Genomic DNA, 8,359 nt, shown 5'->3' on the forward strand with positions numbered 1-8,359 from the left:
CGGGACCACGTAACATTTCTTACCAATAAAATTGAGTAGAAACATTTTTTTCCACATAAAAGTTCTCGTTTATTAGTCCTCTCATGAAAATCTGCTCACTCACCACAGATAGAGTCACGGACAAATCGTTACTCCTTTTTGCCAGCACCAACATAGGACTTTGTAGCCCCTAACTTTGTTCATTCTGTTCTTGCGTTCCTTTTGCTGAGGTCTTTTTCTTTTCATACAGGACGTGTCTTACAAGTCTATGTTTGAGTTCATTTTCCTTTGCATAATCCAAGGAATCATAAATCTATGCCAAAGCCAGTTGTCCTGCCACAACCAAAATGGGCTCTGAATCCAAATATAAAGATGATACCTGGTGTGGTTGATGGGGAAACTGACCTTAAAATGGTTCCCTGACACGTGGAAGCGACCTAAATGGTGGCCCCAGCGGAGACAGAAGTCCCCAGCCTAAGCCCCAGCCCACTTCCGCGTAACCCCCTCCAAGCCACACCTTGAGCCAATCACCAGATGACACCTACCCCTTCCCCGACTCAAGGAAGTCCCCAACCCCTAAAAACCTGCTCAAAACCTTGCTTGGGGCTCTGTCTTTCGGGAAGGAGCCCGCTGAGCCCGCCGGCGTAATAAAGCTGTGTTCTCCCTGATCTCCGCCTGCAGCTTGAGTTTCTCGGTCCTTGCCGTTTTTCTGCAACATGGTCTTATACATTTTGGCTACCTTTCCCCGAAATTTCTGTCTTAGGTACTGTTTCCTTCCCAGGATGAAGGACGCCAATGACCATTTGTTTCCCTTGAGGTAGTCATGAACTTCCTGGTCTGGATAGTTGCTGTGTCATCATGATGGTGGCCAACCCTTAAGCAACCAGGGAGAAAAAGAGCGAAACATTTTCAACTGATAAGAATTTTTACCTATTACTTTTCTTTTGGGTATTTTAATGGCTTAAATGGTTTAGACGACTTCATTATTTAGAGTATGTCATATCTATCATTTTTTGAAATAAAGCATTTAAATAAGTTTTATTAATATTAGAGTCAAAACCACAAACTAGTTCCTTCCCGCTACTTTTATATGTGAGATCTTGATATGGGAGAGGTTTTGCATCTGTATGGGACCCATTCCTGGCTCCAACTTAAATCTACACAACTTAAATCTATGCAACAGGGCAGAAATGACTGGCCACGCGAGTAGCCCGCCCCTCTACCCCCACTAAAAATCTTTGTTTTCTTTCCTACAGAGATTTTAAGTCATCTTTTTCTCAAGTTTCTTATCTCCTACCCCTGCTTTAAATAATTACCCTAAAACTTGTGATTTATATTTGTTGATTGTAATCGTTGAAGCCTAATGTTCTTTCCAACCCATTCTGGGCCCAGCTCCTGGAGAACTGAGCCACCTGAGTGACCAGGTGAATGGCCACAGGCTCCATAAGAGCTCACGGATTTTCTATCAGGTAGCCACCCCACATCAATAGCTTTGAGCTCTGCTCATTAAGCCAACGCTTTTAAATTTGTTAATTAAAATCTATTTTTCCTCATTCAGGGGCCTTGGGGATACAGAGGATACGCCAGAGAGATTGCCAGTTGCAACCAAAGAAGTCAACACGGTCTTCCAGGTGGATCTCGAGACCCCTTCCTCTCATTTGAGATCAGATAGTGCGAGAGTTCTGTGAATCCCCAACAGGTAGGGACAGCTCTATGCCCTTGCCCAGCAGGAAGCAGATACAGAAGAAAAGACCTCCTGTCCCTCAACTGCCCATAGAGATTTTATGGGGATCTCATCTCTCAGGGGAAAACAAGGCAGGCAGCTAGAGACAGGCATCGGGTCTCTGCATTCCTACACGTCCAACACAGCCCACAGGATGCGACCGCCCAGAAGACCTCCCCTCTCTGTCGGAAACGTCCCCTTTTCATTGTAATTATCTACCTCTATTGGAGATAGGGGGAAAAAAAACAAAGATAGGCAATCCGAGATGTGGCCATGATGGAGGGGATTAAGGCGGAGACCGTAACATGGCCAGGGACTTGAACAGCTCACAAAGCCATTCAAGCTGCAGAGCCCGCCAAAACTATCAGCTCAGGTGTACGGGGGAAGGGCCAGTCAGCTTGTAGTCAACAATTTCAAACTGCAGAGAACATGCGCAGTCTGAAGAGATGAGGTATTAGCCCCTTGTCAATCACAGGTGTCAATAAAGCGGTGCCACATCTGGAGAGCAACAGCCCATTCCAGCTAAAACCCTCAGGCTCCTGAGAGCCAGGCCTTTTTGAGCCGTGCTTTTGCTTGGGGGCCCACTCCAAACCCTTTGGAGTGTACTTTTTCTTCTAATAAACTGTTTTTTCACTACTTTACCTCGGTATCTCATTCAATTCTTTGCTCGAGATGCCAAGAACCTGGACACCACGCCAAGGAGGGCCCATCCTCCTGCAGCCGGAGAAGCTAAGATTCCCAGTTCTGCTCTAACACCCGGGTTTGACCCCTGGTCTGGGAATCTAGCCGGGACTCCACTGTGTTTGGCTCCCAGTGTGACAGCCAAGTCTGGACATGGCTCCGATCCGAGGCGGGCCAACTCTCCAGTAACATTTGGAAGACATTAAATTATTTGCTCAAAGGATGTTTTTAAGAAAATAGTGCCAAATCACTGATAAACTTTTGTGTACAGTTAAGCTTAAACTTTGTGTCAAAAAGGGTCAACAAATTCAGATGAGTTCCAGTAAATAGTTGTAGCTCTGTTTTCGACTGTGTTAACTATTCCTTTAATAAGTTCGTAGCATATATTTATAGTAAAATAATAGTGGAAATTAAAATTAGGAGGAAAGTGCCATTTAAACAATCATATTGAATTCAACAGTTTCAGAAGCCTGGTCTGTGTAAAAGGCCCACTGACTTCCCAGCCCAGCTCTGCCACTCCCGAACAGTGACTGGACAAGTAAATTAATCTTTCTAGGTTTGTCTCCTCCGTAACATGACTCTGATGGTACTTGCCTCATAGGGTTTTTGTGGTTTCGTAGAGAATCAAGATAATATGTGACAATCACCTGCAACAGTGGTTAACACATAGTAAGTGTTAATGATAGGAAGTTATTAATAGCAGTATTAATTCAACCAGAAGTAAAGTTTAAAGACAAGATGTGAAATTCTTAAAGTGCTATGCAAGTTAAGTACAACGACTCATTTGGCTAGCTAGCATACTGATCCTAAAAGTGACAGGAAGGACTATATATAAAATACTTGCCATGGCTTTACCTCCAAAGATTAGCTACAGATTTTAAGTTTGGGGTCTCTTGTTAGTTAATTTCCCTCAGTTCTTCATAAATTTACATGGAATTTTGATCATTATACTATCCCTAATAATAATATGTTCCACAAATGCACCTGCTTTGGAAAGTAACACTTCTGGTTTTGTTATCTCTAAATGAACCCTTTTAAGTTACACAATTTTTCACATTCTAATATTGTCATTGAAATAATTATAAAATGATGTACTTAAGCGAAAAGAAAGCACAAAGGAAGAAATAATACATTAATAAAATATGGACTGTGTGGGGACAGAGCCCCAAAAAGCAGTTTCCAGGCTCTCGGCCTCACGTGGAAAGGTGCTGGCTCAGGTAGTAAATGGCCATCGACTGTGATCAAATGGCCAGCAGCTGTGGCTAGTTGGCCGTCAGCTGTAACCAGTGAGCCATTGGCCACTAATATAACTGCCGTGGCTACGCTAGCAGAAAATGGGGGCTAGCAAGAAGATGGGGGCTGAGCCTGCAAGTGGCGCAGTGAGGGTTGAGAATTGTGTGGCTCCTGTTTCCTGTGTCTCCAACCCAGCCGCCAGTGAGACTATAGTGGTGTGACTCCCCCATCTATGGCTCCGTGGGTGTTCCTTTTTGGCCTCACCATATCCTGTGTTCTTATGTGGGGAGCGGGAGCAGAGACCCCGCAGGCCGCCCCGCACGACAGACTGTCTTCTATTAAAATAATGATATATAAGAAAATCAAAATGATCTCTTGAGTTTTTTATATACTAAATAGTGGTCTTTGGTTTGAAATAGAAGTTTTTATAATTCTTAGGGGCATAAACATTTTATAATATATAATACATATATATGTGCATGCATACATAAATAAATAATGCATATATACATATATAATTCTTGGAAGCATAAAACATTTTACCTAGGGATGAAGTAGTAGTCTTAAATTCTTTATTTACTCATGAAGAAAACCTATAAATTAAGACTATTTGAATGAATGGTGTTAAAACATAAATTGAGATACATTAAGATTTTGAAGAGTTATTTGTACAAACCAATTGGGCAATACCAAACCAAGAATGGCTAAGAGAGCTCCAGGAACAGGAGCTAGGGGAAAGGCTTTTACAGAGCAGGCAGAAGCAAAACAAGGAAATTATTTGACTGGCTATAGCTTAAGGTTTCCTTATTTGGGAAAGCCTAGTTAGCTTTGTGATTGGTTACTATTAGGTTTTAATTTCTTAACCTTGAGACAGTTACAGGAACCGACTCTGACCTACATAAACGACCAAGGCCTTCGAGCCACCTCAGTCCAATGCCTCCTTGTTTCATTACTTTAACAATGTTAGTATTACATAAAATACCTAAAAATCATCTTCTCTTCTTTAATCAAAGAAACATTTAGCAGTGTGGATGAAAAAGGGGTTCTATAATAAAACTGACAAATCCAGTAATGGAAAGTCACCTCACAGGAATCTGATCACAAATTCCTAACTGAGCAGGTGAGGAGGTGGATTGTCACCTCCCAGGCACATAACTCTTGTAGTAAAAGACGTGTCTAACTCCTGTGAGCCTTGTCTATTGTCCTTGTGCGACCAGGTTAACATACCTCTGAAACGTCAGAAGTAATTCTCTTTTCCAGACCCCTCAAGGGAGCACATAATCTTAACTATCCTGTACTTCGCTTTCTCCCACCTTCATGTAATTTTCCTTATATTAAAAGAAGTTGCAAAACTGTCATTCTCTGGAGCATTTTAGACCTTGCTTCATGGCAACGTCAGTTTGGCTAAAAAAATTCTTATACAAATTCCATCCAAGTTTGGATGTTCTCATATCAATGGCTGGTAGTTTGGGATAAAGGTTGTGAACATTTAAAAATTATAATGATGGGGGTGGCCAGTTAGTTCAGTTGGTTAGAGCGTGGTGCTAGTAACACCAAGGTTCCTGGTTCAATCCCTGCATGGGCCACTGTGACATGTGCCCTCCTTTTAAAAAAAAAAAAAATTATAATGACTGTAACAAGGCCAGTTTCCCCCAACACCAACAAACAATTCTCAGAACACCAGTAGGGTGTTGTTGACGAAAAACATCCAGCCTAAGAGAAAGCTTATAAGAGTTTATTTGAGCCAAACTGATGACAATTGTTGGGAAGGAAAATCTCAACAGACTGAGAAAACGCTCCGCGACCTGGTGGTTTGCAGCTTATTTTATACATAAAATCAAAGGAGGAAGGTTACAAGAAATCCACTGGTGATAGATTAGGGGGTGGGAGAAAGCAAGCGGGGACATCTCTGGGATTGGATGAAAGTAAATTGGAGAGACAGGTACTTCTTTCACATAGGTGGGTGCAGGATAGTTAACAGTTCGCTTTTTACAGCATAGAAATGGTGATCAGGAGACAAGCATAATAATGAGGCAATTTGCAGTTTCCAGCTGGGGGGTGGGGAGAAAGATTACTGACAGTCCAAAGATGTTATCGTAAGTGTAAAAAGGCAACAGGCACGCTTACTTAAAGGCACAGATTAACTTTATGAAGGAAGCTAATGATGTGATTTCCCACCATGGCCCACTTAGTTATGAAATTTTTATGCTCACGCCATCTTATGTGGTTATTTTCAGTCTCCGGAGCTTGTCAGGTTGACTATGTGGACACTTTTCCATCCCCAGTGTCCAAGAATTCAACTCAATTCTGACACTAACAGGAGACAGAATCGGATTCCACAGGTTCAGGATTCAGTCCTACATTGTTCCTCCTCCCCAAACACACAAGCACTGCAGACGCCAGCTGCAAACCCAGGCTCCCTGTGCTTGACCCTCGGGCTACTGAATGGAAGTTCCAACAACCCCACCCAGGTTGTCACCGGTACTTCTGACCGGCTGGCTGTGATTAATTTGCTAGAATGCCTCAAAGAACCCAGAGAAACACGTTACTTACTAAACCACTAGTTTATTATAATAGTACATAATGCAGGGACAGATGGGAGAGATGCACAAAGCAAGGTACGGGGAAAGGGTGGGGAGCTTCCGTGCCCTCCCCTGGCATACAACTTTCTCAGCGCCTCCATGTGTTCACCAACCCAGAAACTCTCCGAACCACAAACACCATCCTCTTGGAATTTTATGGAAGCCTCATTACATAGTCATGCTAGATTAAGTTACTGACCATTGATGTAATGGTGACTGACTCAACGTCCAGCCTGTCCCCTTCCTGAAGGACTAAAAGTTCCAACCCTCTAATGACAAGGTTGGTTCTCCTGGCAACCAGCCCCCATCCTTAGGTGCTTCCAAGTCACTTCATTCACATAACAAAAGACACCTTTATCACTCTCAATGATGTAAACGACGTAGGATCTGCTGGCAGTTTCTGGGTGTGGGCTGGGATAGTGTCTCATAAGACTGAAGAATGGAAACACGGACCCAGGAGAGGCGAAGAGTTTTAAAAAGAGGATAGTTTATTGAAAGCAAAGGGTCAGAACTCCCGAGCGGGAGGGGGTCCCGAATGGGGCTGCCCAGTGACTGAGGCAAAAGCTCTTACTTTTATACCTTCCCCTGCCTGCTTGGGGAAGGGGGCTGGAGCCTTCTAATGGAATTCATCTGTCAGGTTTGTCCTGTTTGCCCATCCTGAAGGGACTAACGAAATAACCCATCCCTGTCTATCAGGTCTGCTCCTTTGTCAGGCCAAAAGGGCTTTGAGATCATTTATTAACCTCAAGGCCATTCTCATATCTTTGTCCTGGAGTGAAGGAGACATTCCAGAACCTGGAGTTTCAGGATATGGCTGCTTTTTGTTTATTCCACCAGGGACCCCCCTGTCTACCGAGCAACATACTAACTAACCTGTCTCCTAACACTTAAGAAATTCCAAGGATTTGGGGAGCCTTGAGTCAGGAACTGTGGAGGACCCAATATACTATATACTATATGAGAAATATATTTTTGTCACCTGAATGATGTTAAAAAAACTCAACTAAGTAAATTTGAAGATCTAATTGTCTTTTTTGTGCAATTCATGATTTGGGGAACATACCATCTAGCAACTAGAAGGGATCTCTGAGAGGTTGTGCAAAATGCAAGGTTTTTATAGGAATAAGGATGGGGCAAGGGCGCTATTAACAAAAGAAAAGAAAGGATTATTATTGGGGCATCTTTGAGCAAAAGAAGGGAAGGGTTTTTATCATGCAGATTGCCTCTTTTTTCTACAGGGAGTGGATGGAGAGGGCCTGTGTAACAGATTACCTTACTGGTGCTTAAACACAAAATTCCATACTGGTTGATTAGTTGAAATTGCAATTAGATCAGGTATTACATCTAGGTTTGATATCATGGGCTTTTAGCACCAGTGACGCCATTTTGGGTCTGTGGTTTTTCTTTAACAATGACCAAATATATATTTGTTATTAATCACGTTATCACAGGGAGGGAGGAATGTACTTTGGTTTATTATATTTTTACTTCTATTGTTTAAAAATATTGTGCAAAACACAGAAGTAAGTCAACGAGACGACAGCATGTCTATTCAACGTCACATTGAAGCATTGTTTAACAGGTCCCCCAAACAGTATTGTTTAATCGTCTAGGATCACACAGGTCAACATGTCTTTTCTGTAAAGAACCAGATAGTAAATACTCAGAGTTTTGTTTTTTACAATCCTTTAAAAATGTAAAAGCCATTTTTAACTCATAGGCTACACTGCAGCTGAAGGAGGGCCCAGTTGGCACCGCCATAGTAGAGGCCGCTCCAGGTCCCTCACCTTTCCTTGACCTACCTATAGTGTAACAATAGAACATCCCCTGTGGCTTAAGCTCCAAGAGTGCCCTGTCCCACCCAGTTCCCTGTTTTAGAAAATTACCCTGAAATTTATAATTAATACCCTTAGGCTCATTGATCACAATCTCTCTGGTCTAGTATTCTTTCCAGGCTAATCCCATCTTTGTTCTTGGGTTGCTGACTCCACTATAGAAGACTCTGGAGGAATGCCCAGATTTTCCTTTAAAAACCCTAAACCGGTCTGAAAATGTTAAGGCAGTTTTTGGAAGCCTTAAACTGCTGCCTTCTCAGACCTCAGGTGCTCTGATAATAAACACTTATTCTACAACCCAACTCCCGTGTCAGTCTATTGGCTGA

General features: G+C 42.5%; 1 non-coding gene across 1 annotated transcript; it reads left to right on the forward strand.

Moving 5' to 3' along the window:
* Window positions 1–5,128: 5,128 nt before the first annotated feature.
* Window positions 5,129–5,202, forward strand: TRNAT-AGU (transfer RNA threonine (anticodon AGU)). The gene has a single exon. It is a non-coding gene; the product is annotated as a tRNA-Thr (tRNA).
* Window positions 5,203–8,359: the final 3,157 nt, after the last annotated feature.

Source organism: Rhinolophus ferrumequinum, chromosome 20 (genome assembly GCF_004115265.2).
Source record: "Rhinolophus ferrumequinum isolate MPI-CBG mRhiFer1 chromosome 20, mRhiFer1_v1.p, whole genome shotgun sequence".
NCBI lineage: Eukaryota > Metazoa > Chordata > Mammalia > Chiroptera > Rhinolophidae > Rhinolophus > Rhinolophus ferrumequinum.